General features: G+C 46.3%; 1 protein-coding gene across 1 annotated transcript in view; it reads left to right on the forward strand.

Moving 5' to 3' along the window:
- LOC126094552 (protein groucho) overlaps positions 1–19,065 on the forward strand; it is a 701,311-nt gene that overhangs the window by 525,096 nt on the left and 157,150 nt on the right. The gene's annotated exons all lie outside the window — the stretch shown is intronic.

Below are 19,065 nucleotides of genomic sequence, written 5' to 3' on the forward strand. Positions count from 1 at the left end.
GTCGTGTTGTTAGCAAAGGCACTCGCATCGGTCGTCTGCTGCCATAGCCCATTAGCGCCAAATTTCACCGCACTGTCCTAATGGATACATTCGTCATACATTCCACATCGATTTCTGTAGTTTTTTCACCCGGTGTTTCTTGTTTTTTGTACTGACAACTCTACGCAAACGCCACTGCCCTCGGTCGTCAAGTGAAGTCCGTCGGCCATTGCGTTGTCGGCAGTGCCTGGAATGTGATATTCTCGTTACCCTGATGACACTGTGGATCTCGAAACACTGAATTCCAAGCCGATTTCCGAAATGGAATGGCCCGTATTTCTAGCTCCAAGTATCATTCCGAGTTCAAAGTCCTGCGGCCATAATCACATCGGGAACATTTTTCACATCAGTCACCCGAGGACAAATGACCGCCGCACGGGGTAGCGGCACTTTCTGAGGCGTCCTGCCACGGTTCGCGCTGCTCCCCCCGTCGGAGGTTCGATCCCTCCCTCGAAAAATATATATATATATATATATATATATATATATATATATATATATGTGTGTGTGTGTGTGTGTGTGTGTGTGTGTGTGTGTGTGTGTGTGTGTGTATTGTGCTCAGCGCTAAGTTAGATTAAGAAATGTGTAAGCCTATGGACCGATGACCTGAGCTGTTTGGTCCCATAGGAACTTATCACAAATTTAGAAATAAAATGCAAATGACCGTTCCGCCTTGTGTACACGTTACTACCGGCATCTGTATATGTGCATATCGCCTCCCATGACTTTTATCGCTTCAGTGTATGAGCTGAGACAAGACGGTGATAAAACGGCAAGAGAAAGCGCTTTGCGTTCTCTGTTTCAACAGCTGCAATTCAGTTACACTGTACTTCGTGATTTTCGATGAGAGTGCCGCTGATCGTAGGAGCGCAGGTATCTCGCATTCGTGTTCTACGACTGGTCTCCCAAGGCTGCCTTTTCTCTCCGAGTGCAGTTTTTACTTCGGGGGGGGGGGGGGGGCATTTTGAAAGACTATGTATGTTCCTCTCCTCCTAACGACTTTCTTAAATCAAATATTCCGAGACGATACATGGTGTCCATTGAAATAAGATTAAATACGTGACACGGAGACCAGAGATAGGAATAAGTTTTTACGTTGATCATATAACGGAGGGTCGCAAACCATAAAGGTAACGAATATCTTCATTATCGAATTACAGTTCTGGTATGTAATTACTCCCTACACAAGTGACTTATAGTGTGGATCATAATTAATGGCGTAATCGTATACTAAAAACGAAAAAGTCCAGTACACAGGGGCTCTAAAATGTGTACCTGAAGATATACGGGCACGTCGTCATCTTTGATGCCGATTCTGTTGTAAACTCTTTGCTTTCCATATTTTACGAGGAGGTAGTATGGGCCAAAACAAGAAAAAAGTGTCAAGTAAACAAATGCATACTTTAAGACCTGTGAGCACTTGTTCATCTTCGCTACTGTCAAACGCATCTCTTGTGCTGAACAAGTGTCCAAGCCCTTAGGGTATGGACCCGCTCGCGAGCGTTTCCGGGTCGAGGAGGTATGCCAGCCCCGGTCGAATCCGCCCGGTGGACGACGAGGAGTTGGTGTGCCGGCCAGCCTGAATGTCCTTTCCAATCGGTTTCCCATTTACCGCCAGGTAAATACCGGGATGGTTCCCATGTTCCATCTTACAAACACGCTACGCAAACATTTAAAACACTTTCTCACATTTGGACACACGATTTGCTCTATACGCAGACGGAATTGAGTACAATGGTTCTGTCATGAAGGGTGAATAGGAGAGTGATGACCTTATCTGTTTGGTCTCCATAAACTATTACTCAGTTGCATGTTACGCTATGTTTTTTTCTTGTATTGCTCCGTATTACCCCCTCCAAAAATATGGAAAGCAAAGAACTTGTAGTACAAGAGTTGTGTTTCACAGTATTGAAGAAGAACAAGTGTTCACACCTCATAGATAAACATTTTAGTGCTCTTATTTACTAGACTTTTTTGCTTGCAGTATCATGTACTTTCGACTGCATACGTGTACGCCATTAATTATGATACAACCTGTACACCGTTGGTAGTCACATAGTGTACCTCTTTAAATACTATTATTCCTAAATTGAAGGGACAAGCCAAGTTACTCGCCCTTAAATTAGTATAATATGCTGGGCCAGCTAGCATCGAGATATATAGCAAGCAGAAATTGAGTTAAGCTCGCCATTGCATTTTGTTGTTATTTTTGTGATCTTGGAAGACTATTCTTCTGCAGCTCTCCACGATAGTGTACGCTGGGCAAGGCTCTTCATCTTAGCATAACAACCGCGTAGTCGTAGAGGCTGGGCTCCCACCATTGCGAATCAGGCGCCAACAACAACTTGGCAGTTATGCTACACATGATCGCAGCTCCTCTAAGCATCCGTACCATCGTCTCCTGTATCCAAACACAGGAATTTGTCTCCTGCATCGACGGCCCAGATCAGGGATTACGATCACAGTCCCCATCTGGTCCCTCCTCTCTGAACTCCAGTTGTTTCGCCCACCACCTCTCCTCTGGGCACAATCACGTATACCTCCGTGGAGTATCTATCGGCCAAGGCTTTGTCTTGACCTGTCACAAGGTGCGAAAGACTCGGCTCATCCCTAGGCCCTCCGCCACCAATTTTTCTACATCCTTGGCGCATCCCCAGACTCTGAAGTAGTCTATACTGATGGGTCGATGGTTGCTGGTCATGTAGGCTTTGCTTATACTCACAAGGAACATACTGAACTGCGCGCTTGCCGGCTGGCTGTAGTGTTTTCACTGCAGTGCTCTGGTGAGCCCTTTCTCATCAGGGAACTCCTTGAGCAGTTTGCAAGCTCTCGACCAGAATGCCCCACGCCATCCCTTGGTCATTGGTCTCCAGGATTCCTTGTATGCCCTTGAACAATGTGGCTGCTCTCGCCGTCAAGTTTTAGGAACCTGGAATACCAAATGGCTCACTCTGCCTTCACCAAACTACAGGTGATAAAGAAGGGTAAAGACGTGTAAAGGTTCTCCATGCAGACATCTCGCGAGGACTGTACTATCCTTTGCCGGCTGCTCATGGGCAGTACTTGACCGACTCACAGTCATCTCCTCTGTCGCGAGGACCCACCCCACTGACGTTGTGGTTCCTGTTTGACGGTGGTCCACATTTTGCTGGACTATCCCAACCTACCTGCCTTGTGGCGAACACTTTGTCTTCCTGTCTCACTACCCCTAGTGTTAGGAGATGGTGCCTCATCAGCTGAATTAGTTTTAAGTTTTATTCGTGAAGGAGACCTTTAACGCTCTCTTTAAGGGAGGTCTACTTCACTTTATTGGCCCACTGAGGGGTTGGCAGAACACTCCGTTGCCTCCTCTGCCCAGGCCAGGCTGCGGCCGTCTGGGCTTGGTAGTCCAGCCCGGCCCTCACCTTATCTGATCTTTTATTCTTCCTCCCCCCTCTCGCATGGTCTGTTCGACTTGTTCGTCTTTCTCTCATGTCCTGTCCTTGTTGCTAGTCTTTCATAGTCAGTTTCTGAGTGGGGTACCTCTTGTAAGTGGCGGAGGTTTGGGGATGTATGTCCGTTCATTGCATTCTGCTTTCGGGGTCTTCCAGTTGCTCCCTAGATGGAGCATTTTGGCTGCCTTCTTCCGATGTCTCCCTTCCTTCTTTTTGTCCTTTATCTCGCCTCCGTTGACCTTTGATAGATCTTGGGTTTTTCTTCCGCTGGGCTTTGCGCGGAAGGCCATCTCTGATGTACAGTCGCGTAGACCCTTCTCTTCGAGGATAAAGGAACTGATGACCTAGTAGTTTGGTCCCTTTAACCATCCAACCAACCAACCAAATAATTAAAGGGTCCGCTTTCCTGTAAGAACAGAATCTTTCACGACACTTGTGGTATCTTCAGTTGGTTTTCTTTTTACTGCTTCTGAAAGATATACTTACAAAATTGTATGTGGATTAAGGTTATCAAAGGTTATAAAATAGTGACATAACATTTTTCTGTTGTTTAAACAATAGAAATCTGACAGGTTTTTGGTTTGGAGTGGAAGGAGGTATGATATACATCCTTAGAACTTCGTTCCCACAGTATGTACACCCGCCTCGAATAATGAAAAAGTTTCTCGGTTGTAGAAAATTTACTAACGTCGTTAGGCAATACTTTACGTATATCATCATGAAATTTTACCGAAACAGATAAAGTAAGGTTGCAAATATATTGCAGTTCTTCCAGAACACGCTCATGTCAGTGCCATGTGCGGCACGTACGTACGTTGAATAGCTTGAATACATTGTGAGGTTATACGTGTGCTCCGGGTGGGATGTGGCAACTCTCCTCGGCCCTCCAAGTGCACCTGCCAAAATGTCAGTCTGAAAAGTAATTTTGAACTGAGTAAGAGTAGTATGAAGACACACACACACACATACATCATACAGGGGAGAGAGAGAGAGAGAGAGAGAGAGACCTTATACATGGGCAAGGTCTTGTGGAAGACGGAAGGTAACAAAGTTGCTGGGTACGCCCTCTGGGTGTGGGAGTTGCGGTGAACTTGCCTGCGACCTGCTCGTAGCGCTAGCGGCGCGGCGGTCAGGAAATTAGCACGCCGCTGCCTCCCACCGCAATACGTGGGCGCCCAACACACAACCTCTGCTGGCGAACCCTTATCTAACAAGTAAGCCTAACAACAAATGGCCAGGCATGTGCCGCGACCCACGTTGCGTGTGGAAACCAAGGCGGTCGCCAAGTAGATAGGCGATAAAGCGGTAGAGAGCGATTCAAGTTACGATGGGCGGAAGTGTTCGACATCGTTTCGCAGCTGCCGTTCAGTGAGCGAAAAATGCACTTACTAGGCATAGGACCAGATTTGTGACTGGATCCAGAACTTTCTGTTTGGTGGAACCAACATGCCGTCCTTAACGGGGCAAAGTCGTCGGATGTGAAGCGAACTTCGGGAGGTTCCTCAGGGGCCGTTACTGTTTACAGTATAGAGGATGAACGAAAGTTCGCGCACTTGGACGCTTTAGAGCCATTCCTTGTCAACTAATAATGCGAAAATGTCTGTATATTTTCGGCAGACAATGGATGTCAAAGAAAGACGATTTGGCAACATTGTAATAACTTTCTTTTTAGGGTCATCGATCTTCTGATTGGTCTGATGCAACTTGCCACGAATGCCTCTCCTGTGCAAAAGTTTTAATCTTAGAGTAGCTCTTGCGACTCCCACTCCCTTTTTTGTAGTCGTTGGTCTTATGACTGGTTTGAGCGGCCTCAATTATTTGCTGGGTGGATTCCTCCCCTATTACAGTCATCTTTAAAATTACATTCCATTCTGTTCAGATATTTGAGATAAGATCCATGTCACGTAAGGAGATGGGCCGTAGATTAGGTTAGAACACACTTCAAATGAAGTCTTTTCTTCGTATGGGGAAAGAAGTTAGAAGTCAGTCCTGATTTTCCTGCATCCCATTCTCGCCTTATTGACGAAGTATTTCTTAGATGGTGTTTGCTCTCTTTCGTCTTCTCTTCGTACTGTGCTCATATTGTGCTCGTATTCTGCCTGTACTGAAAATTAGTGCACTTGTTCGTCCCAATTTCAGTGCCTAAATTCGTTTTCCTGTTCGTATGTAAATCTTAAGTACGGAATACATTTCAATTAATGAGGCACATTTGTGCTACTCCAATTGTTATGGCTTTGGTACTGCCTTTCCTGCTGACGTATGTCCCCATGATAAGGTTTGATTAATCAGTGTTAAAATGGACTACTTGATTCATGCCTGTAAATAGGACCTAGTCACATAATGCCACGGCCACACAGTATGGCATCGTCTTCCTTAGGTTACACTTTTTAGAGCAGTGGTGGGTAGAGGGGCGAGGTGTAGCACCACACGTTGAAACTAGGAGCAGTCTTTGCTCCAAAGTGGAAAAAAAATTAAATCGGCAATTCCTCGTTCAACTACTACAGCAATCGCGAGTTTGTTTGCTTTAGTCTTAAAGTGTCATAATATCTGGACGTACCAAGCACTATGGTTGAGACATGGAATCTCGTAGGAGGCAGGCGACCATGGTTATATTATAATGAGTACTGCGGCTAGCCCTAAATGTAGAAAAATGTAAGTTAATGCAGATGAGTCGGAAAAACAAACCGATAATGTTAGAATACAGTATTAGTATTATGCTGTTTGTCACAAAAACGTCGATTATCTTGGCAAAGCCACATCCACATCTACATCTACATGGATATCCTACAAATCACACTTAAGGTCCAGCCAGGGGGTTCAGTATGAAATGGAACGAGCATGTGAGGATTGGCGTAGGGAAGGCGAACGGTCAACTTGGGTGTATTGGAAGAGATACTGCTTATAGGCCATAGTAAGACACATTGCTGAGTGCTGTTCGAGTGTTTGGGATCAGCACCACGTCGGATTAAAGGAAGACATCGAAGCAGTGTAGAGCCGGGCTGCTTGATTTGTTACGGGTGGGTTCGAACACCGCGCAGATATTATGGAGATGCTTCTGCTACTGAATTGGGAGTCACTTGTGGGAAGGCAACATTATTGAGAACATTATTGAGAAAATGTAGAGAACCGGCATTTGAGGCTGCCTGCTGGACGATTCTACTGCCACCAACGCACATTTCGCATAAGGACCACGAAGAGAAGATCAGAGAGATTAGGGTTCGTACAGAGGCATATATATCAGACGAGCAATTGTCCAGTAGTGGTACAGGGTGGTCTGCGGATTAGGAGCTGAACAGGTCGCTTCAAAAAAGTTCAACAGCCGGTGAAAAATGACTATTATCCAGATTGCTCACTTCATGCGTTTCGGATTTGTTTCCATTATAAAATACCTGTTATTTCAGCATAATGCTTGGATTTATATGGCAAGCGAATCTCACTTTTGGCGTATAAATGTACACACTTGCCCTTAACCCTATTTGCACTCGAAGCTAAAGATTGAAACTCATGCTTAACGTAATTGGGAACCACACCATTAACTAAACACTTCCAGTTAAACACAATTCTGAGTTGCCTTACTAGCATTTTCTTTCGAAAGAGTAACGAATATCTAATCATGGAAATGAATCCGAAACGCGTCAAACGAGCTATTTGAGTAATACAGTCATTTTTCACCGGCTCTATGACATTTTTGAAGCGACCTCTTCAGCTCCAATAAAACAATAAAGTACTAAATTATAGTACTAAGCCCTGTTCGTGGCAGTCTCAGACACGTTGTATCGCATATGCAATTCTGTACGTAAACTGTTGTCCCGGCGTGTCTAATCATGAGTAGGATTTTCGTATGAGTCGATTGCAGACGCTGTTCTTGGTGTAACCCCCCCCCCTCTCTTTTCCCCCCTCCCTCCCTTCACCTCTACAGAAGCAGTTTCCGCCCTTGAGGACTGGCGACGGGAAACTGGCGGCGGCCTCGCGCATCGAAATCCAATTTCCCGACCACGGCCGCCCCCGCCGCGGGAGAACTGCCGCGCGTCCCATTAGCAGCGCTCCTTCTTTGCTGCGAGTGTTGCCGAAAATTTTTGGTCCTCTCCTCGGGAAGTCTGTGAACAAAGGGGTCAGCAGAGCGACACGAGGACTCCGCAATATTAAGATTTCTTGAAGCCGGTAAGGCGAAACAAGTCGTGACAGTGGGGCAAGAAAGGATGCAACAGTGCACACGAACCACGACGACACTCTCGCGGGGTGCGACGATAGATATTTTAGAGGTGGCAGCTTAGACATATTCGCAGGCTGATTGCAGAGGTAGCTTTTCATATCTCCATTAGCTATCGCTTTGTTTTATCGATTGTCATTTTTGTTTCGAAGGTCGAGTTGTGAAATTGTGCCTGAGTTTAAATACTGTAATAGAAGTTTTTTAACTGTGAATTAGATTGTGATTGTTGGACAGTTCCACTGCATCGTTCATCCATTGTGCGCGTTTTTACAAATGCTGAGTACGCCGACATGGTATTTATGTAGCAGCTTCTTAATGGGATTGTTGCTGCTGCTGCTCCAATGTAAAGAATACGGTTCGCGATTTCATAGCCGAAGAGTATTTACTTGTATATTCGCTAAACTCCTTGAGACTGGCGTAGTTGCATATCGTCGGCATGTGCATATGGACAGTGTATGACTGACGCAGAGGATATTATCCAGTTGACAGATAGTAATCCTTCAAGAAGCACATGCAGAATTTCTCCATGTATCGGTGTTCCACAAACAAGAACGTGGTAGTTAGTACCTACGCATGTACGGAAGGCTGGCTATTGCCTGCGCTAGTCTCACATGTGATAGACAGGCAACAGCGAATCGGCAGCTTGTGCCCAGAGGGTAGCATTTTTACTCAGCAAGAAGTCGATGTCACACGGTATTTCCCTTGTGACCGCTTGGTTATGTTGGTGTACCAGGATCTTGAGGAGCTGCCGGCTGACGAACGCATGCGGTTCGTTGGAAAGCGATGGCTGGCAGCCAGGCCGTCGGCAACTTGTAACCAACTAACCATCCTACATGTCCATGTAGCTGGGGCCATTGATTAACTCAACAATCTCTCTCGATTTCCGCTCTCCATCAACGGTTGCCGAGCAAGCAAGCGGATATAGAGAGTCAGGAATAGGCTCTGCGTGTGGTCACAAGCTGTATAGGGGCGAATGTGAAACTTGGAAGGTTAGCTCTGCGATCACTAAGACTCTGCGAGTCTTCCCCTGGAGGTGCGTGTTAGGAAAATTCTTGGAATCTTTTGGCTACATTTTTGGAATCCAACGAGACAATAGCCCATTGCCATCGAACTAAAGAGGAGAAAGCGGAGCTGGATCGGACACACTCTCCGACAAAGCCAGGATGTTATATAGAGATGAGCTCTCTGCTGGAACCCACAGGGTAAAAGGAGACGAGGAAGGCCAAAGATATCATGGAGGAGGACAGTGCAGGAGCAGGCAAAGAAGGAGGGGAAAACTTTTGCAGAGATGAAGATCCTGACTCGAAATCAATTACGCTGGCGGTGCTTTGTCGAAGCCTTGTGCTCTGCATCAGAGCAACAGGAAATAAGTAAGCCAAGTGTTCATCAGCCAGTAGCCCCTTAAGACCGTGATATACTAATGAACTGAAGCTTCCTCAAGAGTGTTGCATCGATGGCTTGCTGCGGGAAAACGCTGTCCCAGGGTACAAACTGCCGAACGGTATTGCCTGCCAGTCACCACTTTGAACATACACCCACCTCACCACAGGCATCTCGACTTCGAACTATCCAATAACATTTAAGATAGTGATGCAGGAATGCCGGCCGCGGTGGTCTAGCGGTTCTGGCGCTGCAGTCCGGAACCGCGGGACTGCTACGGTCGCAGGTTCGAATCCTGCCTCGGGCATGGGTGTGTGTGATGTCCTTAGGTTAGTTAGGTTTAAGTAGTTCTAAGTTCTAGGGGACTTATGACCTAAGATGTTGAGTCCCATAGTGCTCAGAGCCATTTTTTTTATGCAGGAAATTTAGATTGCCAACTTTTTAACGACTATGAAAAGGCTATTAACAAGGTAAAGCGGAAAATGCTATGGGTATCACTGAATGAATCGGGAGTTCCTGCACATCTGATTACGGAATTTCAGCCATTATACAAAAATAATAAAATGAGAATCCGTACTGTGAGGTATGGAACAGAATCTGCCGAAATCAGTTAAAAAGTCAGACTAGTCTGGCCACAGTCCCCCACCCACTTTAATGTTTACTTTGAGGACATTCGTAAATGGCTGACTTTTTTAAAAGACACATTAAGAAGTAATAAATTTTAATTTTATGAAGATGGTATTTGCTGACAATCAAAGTATAATAGGAGAAACTGAAGAAAATGTGGAAATTTCAGTACACAAATTCAGTCAAATTGCCGCTTAATACGGAATAAGAATATCGACAGATAAAACAAAAATTATGGCACTTCAAGGATTGCGAAAAGAGCCAATGTTGTTGACCAACTGAGGGAATTTAAAAATTTAGGGTGCAGATTTAAATTTCCCAAGTCAAAGTACGGAAAGAAACACTAATTGCACCCTACAAAGTAATAGCATTACCTTTGCTGTTGTATGATCAATTACGATTAATCGAGTTATCAGAGATGAAGTTCCTCCGCTTGGAACCAGGTTATTCAGTTTTGGACCGTAAAAGAAATACGGATATTTGACTAGAATTAAATGTTGAACCTGTCACAAATATAACTGAAAAATACCGACTGAACTGGAAAGACAATTCCAACTTAGTCTAATGATAGAATAGCTAAAGCGCAGTACAGTGTATCCCAACAGGCAAGAGGAACGTTGGTCTTCCCTCAAAGAGATGGTGTGAACAATTCTCGAAGATGATGTTGATATTATAGGTTACCAGGTGGCAAAGACCATCCCCAGGAAACAAGTTTAGTCTCCCAGTAGAGGACCTCTGCAAAGATGGTCTAAACATCGCTTTCAACGGCGTTTTTTTAGTTTTAGAGTGACTTAACTTAATGCCAAAACGGTATTATTCGGAATGACACTGGTCGTGGTAGCCTTCACACTTTTAAAAATAAAAAATATTACCTAAAAATATTACGTGTTAGGCTACGTGGCCCTCTCATGTCATGAGGAACTGCAGTGGTGGACAGGTGGTCCTAGTGTTTGTTCGTTGCCACAGGTGCCTCAGAGTGTGGGGGGGAGAGGGGGTGGGGGGCAGTTGAGTGTGGCGTCGCGGCGTACAGTTGCTGCGACTGTGGCGGCGATGAAAGATGTAGCGCGGCCATCGCTGCACGGCGCGGCGGCAATCGATATCTGGCGAAGGGGAAGCACCACGCCGTCTAGTGGACAGCTGCCGCCGCCTCCTTTATACATGGCGCTGGTCGCTGGCTGGCACTCTTTACACGCCGAGCGCGCCGCCGCTGGACGTCCGTTTCCGGCGCGTGACGCCGCTCGTAGCCGACATGGCGCCCCCTTCTGTTCTAATCTGACTTCGCCGCCGAGACGACTTCGGGATCTGTCGCCAACAAAAGTTCGCCAACTTTTCGATACAGTGTTAATACTGTTCAAGGGGAAGAAAAAAGAACGACTCGGGATATCCTTCACCTCTTAACGTTGTTACATTTACGTAAGATACTCAGCAGCTCCGTGCATGGGATGAAGCTGAACGCACTTGTACAATCATTAGTCAGATTCCTCTCTGTCACATTCGAGCGAGCAAAACTGACCCACTGAATGACTCGGCATGCTCTATGATACTGAGGTGACAAAAGTCATGGGACAGCGACATGCAGAAATACGGGTGGCGGTGGGATCGCGTACACAAAGTATAAAAGTGCAGATAATTGGCAGAATTGTTATTTGTACTCAAGTGATTCATGTGACAATGTTTCCGACGTGATTATTACCGCACGACGGGAATTAACAGGACTTTGAACGCGGAATGGTAGTTGAAGCTAGACGCATGGGACATTCCATGTTGACAACATTAGGGAATTCAATATTCCGAGATCCACTGTGGCAAGAGTGTGCCGAGAATACCAGATTTCAGGCATTACCTCTCACCACGGACAACACAGCGGCCGACGGCCCTTAACGACCGAGAGTTCAAATGGTTCTGAGCACTATGGGACTTAACAGCTATGGTCATCAGTCCCCTAGAACTTAGAACTACTTAAACCTAACTAACCTAAGGACAGCACACAACACCCAGTCATCACGAGACAGAGAAAAAACGACCGAGAGCAACGGCGTTGGCATACAGTTGTCAGTGCCATCAGACAAGGAACACTGCATGAAATAGCGGCAGAAATCAATGTGGGGCGTACGACGAACATTCCGTTAGGACAGTGAGGCGAAATTTGACGTTAATGGGCTATGGCAGTAGACGACCGACGGGAATGCCTTTGCTAACAGGACGAGATCGTCTGCAGCGCCTCTCCTGGGCTCGTGACCATATCGGTTGGACCCTAGACGGTGGTCTCGTCAGACGGGAGTATTTCAGTCGGTAAGAACTGATGGTAGGGTTCGAATGTGGCACAGAGGCCCGACGCCATGGACCCAAGTTGTCAACAAGGCACTTCTCAAGCTGTTGGTGGCTCCATAATGGCGAAGGCTTGTGTGAACGTGAAGTAGACTGGGTCCTCTGGTCCAACTGAATCAATCTTTGACAGGAAATGGTTATGTTCGACTGCTTGGAGACCATGTGCAGTCATTCATGGACGTCATGTTCCCAAACAGCAATGGAATTTTTATGAATGACAATGCGCCATGCCACCGGACCACAATTTTTGGCTACTGATTTGAAGAACGTTCTAGACAATTCGAACCAATGATTTGGCCACCCATCGAATATTTCTGGGACATGAACGAGAGGTCAGTTTGTGCACAAAATCCTGCACCGGCAACACTTTCGCAGTTGTGAACGGATGTAGAGGCAGCACACTCAGTATTTCTGCAGGGGACTGCCAACGACTTGTTGAGTCCATGCCACGCCGAGTTGCTGCACTACACCGAGTAAAAGGAGGTCCGACACGATATTAGGCGGTACACTATCTCACGACTGCCACCTTAGTGTATATCTTATTGTACAGAGTGAGCATAAAATCTCCTCTGATTACAAAAATTTATTTTTAAGAAACTTGCTAGATACAACTAATGCAATTTCTTGCAAATGCTAGCTTACCTCACTGAGGTTTTTATGAATACCCTTTTCTTGCTCCGTTTGCTGTCCGTAGAACTTCTAGACATATTCAGTTTCTCTTCATTTCTTTGCTGATATGCCTTGCGTCACCGTCTCTATGGCATGTGGTATTCCTGCCGTAAGAGACGCAAGAATTGGTGAACTGAATACTTTATCTTCAACGTAGCCCCACAAAAAAGTCAAGAGGTGTTATGTCTGATGAACTTGATAACAGTAATATCGGACGGTTTCTACCGATTATCTGTCTGAAAAGGTTTCGTCAAGAACTGGCGAACAAGTGAGCCTCGGTGTCGCGGTACACATCTTTTTTAAACACTGCGCACGGTTGGAATTTTCATAGCTGAGCTGCAACGTGCACATGTAGAAATGTTTCCGTATAAACTTCTGAGTTAAGCTACCATCTGCAAGAAAAGAAGAACCATACAGACATGTGAAGGTGAAACCATAAAAAACTCTGAACTATGCTATTATTTGCAATGAACCGCATGCTTGTCTAGCGTAGCGCCGTGAAAATAAATTTTTGTAATCAGCGAAAGACCATATGCTCACCATGCACATAAAAGGGAAACGCTACAACCAAAGGGTCACCGATTTTGCTCGTCTTTCGGACGTTTGTAGTTCATACTTAGCTGTAGCAAATGGCACTCATGTACGACACTGTACGAGTACTATTCTGAAGCCTTTTCGTGAAAGGTTCGAAGCTGTACGAGCCTGGTGAACACCGCACAAGAGCGCCAACCAGGCGACTGGTGATGTAGCATAACCGGCTAAGCCGGCGTACCAGATGTCTGTCACTACTGCTTTCCAGTCTCGTAATTTTTATTTTTAAATCGTCAACTTAACACTCGTGTAATGATTCTTCAGTCATCGTTAAAAATCATGGTAACGACTTCATTCCAGAACAAGGTAAACGTATTTTTCCAGAGCAATTACAAGCCGTTCACGAACAACTCAGTCACCTTTAGCATCGAAATGAAGCTATCTGCAACCACGTAGGACGGTATGCCACGATTAGGAGACACATCTGCTTTCTATTGATGTTCAAAAAGCAGGACAAAATACAGTGTACATTTATCAATGCATATATAGCCCGTCATGACTTTATCGAAAAATAAATGGTTCTATCATCGTGATTCCATATTATACGTCGCCAGGAATGTATCACAATCCTTGTTATTATTATTATTATTATTATTATTATTACTGCTTCCTGCGGAGGAAACATTATTCATTGTAGTGATGCAAATGTTTAGTGTAAAAATAGAAAAGAAAACAAAATAATGAAAATGGAGCACAGAATTGGCAGAATCGTAGTTTGGTGCCATAGCCGGTTGCTCTGACGTCGTCCGACGGCTGGCGTTCCCGTATGGAATTCAAATATGCTCCTGAAGCTTCGAATGTTGATTTCCTGAAAACGTTTAAGAGGCGTATCGTACCAGAGCAACATCTGCTACATCTGAGTTTGTGGTACAAGCGTGCCAAATACACTGACGGAAAATGTCGTAACACCAAGGAGGCGTTGTGCCACATTAACGAGAGTTGGTTGGCCTGTTTCCGTATCTGAAAGATGATGTCTATTCAGATTTAATGCCAGTCGTGTACGAGTGGTGCTAGTAGCGGCACTATGAGGATGCAAACCAGGCTTGCTTTAAATACGGGCTGCTACGGTCGTATTTGTCAGTTACTTTTGGAATCTGACGTGGTGAGCTGATATTAGTCAAGAATGCGTTTAAGGCGACAAAGACGCCATGATCAGCACCACACTGAGATTGAACAAGGTCGTGTAATAGGGCTACGAGAAGCTGGAGGTTCCTTCGGCGAAAGAAAGACTTGGCAGGAATGTAGCCACTGTACATGATTGCTGGCAGTGGTGTTCACGGGACTGTACTGTTGCAAGAAGACGGGGCTCCGGATGGCCATGTGGCACTACCGAGAGGGAAGACCATTGTGTTCGGCGTATGGCTCTGGCGCATCGTACTGCACCTGCAGCAGCAATTCGAGCAGCAGTTGGCACCACAGCGACACAACGAGCTGTTACAAATCGGTTATTTCAAGGACAGCACCGATCCAGACGTCCTGTAACGTGCATTCCACTGACCCCAAACCACCGCCATATGCGACTTCAAAAGTGTAAGGCGAGAGCTCATTGGTGGACAGCATGAACGTCTGTTGTGTTTCTGATGAAAACTAAATCTTCCACGGTACCAGAGATGGTCGTGTGTTGGTTAGAAGGTGGCCAATTGAGAGCCTACATCCAACCTGTCTGCGTGCTAGACGCAATGGACCTACAGGTGGAGTTATGTCTGGGGTGCGTTTTTGTACTAAAGCAGGAGCACTCTTGTAGTTATCCCACTCACACTGACAGCAAATTTGTAACTCCATTTGGTGGCTGGACCTGTTGTGCTGCCATTCATGAACAGTATTTCGGAGCGTGTTCTCTAACAGAATAATGCTTGCCCACACGCCGTTGTTGTAACCCAATATGCATGCTCTAAGAGTGTCGACATGTTGCCTTGGCCTGCTCGATCACTAGATCTGTCTCCAATCGAGCACACATGGCACATCGTCGGACGACAATTCCAGAATCATCCAAAACAGAATTAATTGTCCATGTGTTCAACAGGCGTGGAACTGAATCCCACAAACTAACATCCGGCACATGTACAACACAGCCCATGCACGTTTGCATATTTGCATTCAACATTCTGACACGGTTACAGCTGTTATTAATGTACCAGCATTTGACATTTACAATAGCTTATCTCGCGCATGTGATCTTTAAACGTAAATTACATAATATTTTGTGGACACAGCCGGCCGCTGTAGCCGAGCGGTTCTAGGCACTTCAGTCCGGAACCACGCGGCTGCTACGGTCTCTGGTTCGAGTCCTGCCCCGGGCAAGGATGTGTGTGATGTCCTTAGGTTAGTTAGGTTTGAGTAATCCTAAGTTCTAGGGGACTGATCACCTCAGATGTTGAGTCCCATAGTGCTTAGAGCCATTTGAATTTTTTACCGACACAAATGTATTCCCGAAATTTTATTGTTCTACATTAATTATTTTTTGGTGCTGCGATTTTTCCCGTCAGTGCATGTGATAACGTTTTTCAGTTCGTATTATCTAGACGCAAAAGAATCAAAAAGAAGACCATTGACTGTTTGGTAATGATATCACACCTTGCTTCAGGCTATAAATTCACTTCCGTAATCTGGAAAAGTGTGTCCGCTAATTTTTTTGTATTTTTAAGATTACTTTTGGAACGAAATATTACTTCCTTCAACATTTATTTCGGTACAAGATCTCACCATTGTACCTGTAGTCGAAATACTCCAATTAAGATAAACTGAACAGTGTTCCTGAAGACACCTGCAAATGCATGTCGCCACTAGTGTACCTGTTGTCAAAATACTCCAGTTAATATAAATTGAACAGTGCTCCAGAAGTCGCGTGCCATTGGATGTCGCCACCGGTCAGATAAGCGAGATGTTTGTTGTAAAGTGATGACATCATGCACGGTCTGTATAATTTGTTCTATGGGGTGAAACTTAGCCACATAATCCTTGTTAGAGACTGACGTCTGGTCGGAATTAGACGTCTCTTTACGAAACTACTTGGACGAGATGACACGAGAACTGACGCTGTCACCACAGCGTGCGTTTACAGATCAGAAATGAGCTCTGTGTACTCGCTTTAAACTCGCCAGCGGGTCCTGTGACATCAGCTACGAACTTGGCGTCTCCGTACGCCCGGAGACATCGTCTCGCGAGTCTCCGTCGCGGCCATTTAACTGAAAACTCGTCTGTTGTGTATGTTGTCGGGTAAAAGTCGGCTGCACGGGCGTAGAAAGGAGAGCGAGCACAGGAATACGCAAGTATATCCGAGGACTCGCTGCACTGCCGCTACATACGCTACCGTTGGGCATGGTGATAATTATATACCAATACAAAGACTGATGGGTTAGCAGTGAATATGTGTGTGTGTGTGTGTGTGTGTGTGAATTTTTTTCGGAGATTGCTGTAAGTTTCTTAAGTTTATTTTAAAATTTAGTCTCCATTCAGAGAATGTTGAACACTTATCATGTATTTATGCATACTGAAACGACGAAGGATCTGCACCCAAGTCTCCTGCTAACTAGGCAGATGCGCTAACCACTACGCCTCCCTGGCACAGTGGCCTTGTACAACTGCAGGGACTACCCTAGCATTCCTCCTCCTTCATTCCGAATTCCCATTCGCGCCTCAGCCCACAATTACGTCGGTATGTACACACTTTCAACATGTTAGAGGGTGAAGTGTATTCTCTAAATGGTGATTAATTATTAAAATAAATTTACGGCAGCCTTGAAAAAGATATGGAAGCGGGAAATGAGCTACACAACTCGTACCTAGCTTATAAACGCATGTTGTCGTGATCAAAAGAAAACACGAACAGCGCGCGTTTTGGTCACAGGGACATAAAAGCACGTAGCTCTGTGCCCAGTTTTCTGTTCTGGAGCTAAAATAAACAAGAATACAACAACTTTGTTTGCACTGGACGAACTTTGTATGTTTTTCGTCTGAAGTGTGGACTACAGCATAAAACATTTTCCAAACGCCACTCTTCCTCTAATGGAGAACATTTGAAACTACACTCCTGGAAATTGAAATAAGAACACCGTGAATTCATTGTCCCAGGAAGGGGAAACTTTATTGACATATTCCTGGGGTCAGATACATCACATGATCACACTGACAGAACCACAGGCACATAGACACAGGCAACAGCGCATGCACAATGTCGGCACTAGTACAGTGTATATCCACCTTTCGCAGCAATGCAGGCTGCTATTCTCCCATGGAGACGATCGTAAAGATGCTGGATGTAGTCCTGTGGAACGGCTTGCCATGCCATTTCCACCTGGCGTCTCAGTTGGACCAGCGTTCGTGCTGGACGTGCAGACCGCGTGAGACGACGCTTCATCCAGTCCCAAACATGCTCAATGGGGGACAGATCCGGAGATCTTGCTGGCCAGGGTAGTTGACTTACACCTTCTAGAGCACGTTGGGTGGCACGGGATACATGCGGACGTGCATTGTCCTGTTGGAACAGCAAGTTCCCTTGCCGGTCTAGGAATGGTAGAACGATGGGTTCGATGACGGTTTGGATGTACCGTGCACTATTCAGTGTCCCCTCGACGATCACCAGTGGTGTACGGCCAGTGTAGGAGATCGCTCCCCACACCATGATGCCGGGTGTTGGCCCTGTGTGCCTCGGTCGTATGCAGTCCTGATTGTGGCGCTCACCTGCACGGCGCCAAACACGCATACGACCATCATTGGCACCAAGGCAGAAGCGACTCTCATCGCTGAAGACGACACGTCTCCATTCGTCCCTCCATTCACGCCTGTCGCGACACCACTGGAGGCGGGCAGCACGATGTTGGGGCGTGAGCGGAAGACGGCCTAACGGTGTGCGGGACCGTAGCCCAGCTTCATGGAGACGGTTGCGAATGGTCCTCGCCGATACCCCAGGAGCAACAGTGTCCCTAATTTGCTGGGAAGTGGCGGTGCGGTCCCCTACGGCACTGAGTAGGATCCTACGGTCTTGGCGTGCATCCGTGCGTCGCTGCGGTCCGGTCCCAGGTCGACGGGCACGTGCACCTTCCGCCGACCACTGGCGACAACATCGATGTACTGTGGAGACCTCACGCCCCACGTGTTGAGCAATTCGGCGGTACGTCCACCCGGCCTCCCGCATGCCCACTATACGCCCCCGCTCAAAGTCCGTCAACTACACATACGGTTCACGTCCACGCTGTCGCGGCATGCTACCAGTGTTAAAGACTGCGATGGAGCTCCGTATCCCACGGCAAACTGGCTGACACTGACGGCGGCGGTGCACAAATGCTGCGCAGCTAGCGCCATTCGACCGCGGTTCCTGGTGTGTCCGCTTGTGCCGTGCGTGTGATCATTGCTTGTACAGCCCTCTCGCAGTGTCCGGAGCAAGTATGGTGGGTCTGACACACCGGTGTCAATGTGTTCTTTTTTCCATTTCCAGGAGTGTATATATCACTAATTTTCGTGTAGTGCCGCAGCTTCGTAAGATGCCATATGATCCTGACAATTGGTCATTTCGCCCTGACAGATTTGCTTTAGAACAGCAAGACAAGTAGGAAGCCACCGCAACGCCTCCGTCCTCAGACTCGTCATATCGCGTTAACTACAGCGGGAAGGAAGGAAGGAAACCAGTATAGCGCTGACGTAACAGCGGAGCCTTGATATCCAAAGTATGCAACCCGCAACATAAGTCGTACTTCGTTTCTGATCTGATGTGATCGCGGGCTTAGGGGAAAGCTTCTTCTCACAGGCAGGAGATAGCAACACAGGGGATAGGAGAACTTAGGTACCAGT

Source organism: Schistocerca cancellata, chromosome 8 (genome assembly GCF_023864275.1).
Source record: "Schistocerca cancellata isolate TAMUIC-IGC-003103 chromosome 8, iqSchCanc2.1, whole genome shotgun sequence".
In the NCBI taxonomy this organism is placed as follows: domain Eukaryota; kingdom Metazoa; phylum Arthropoda; class Insecta; order Orthoptera; family Acrididae; genus Schistocerca; species Schistocerca cancellata.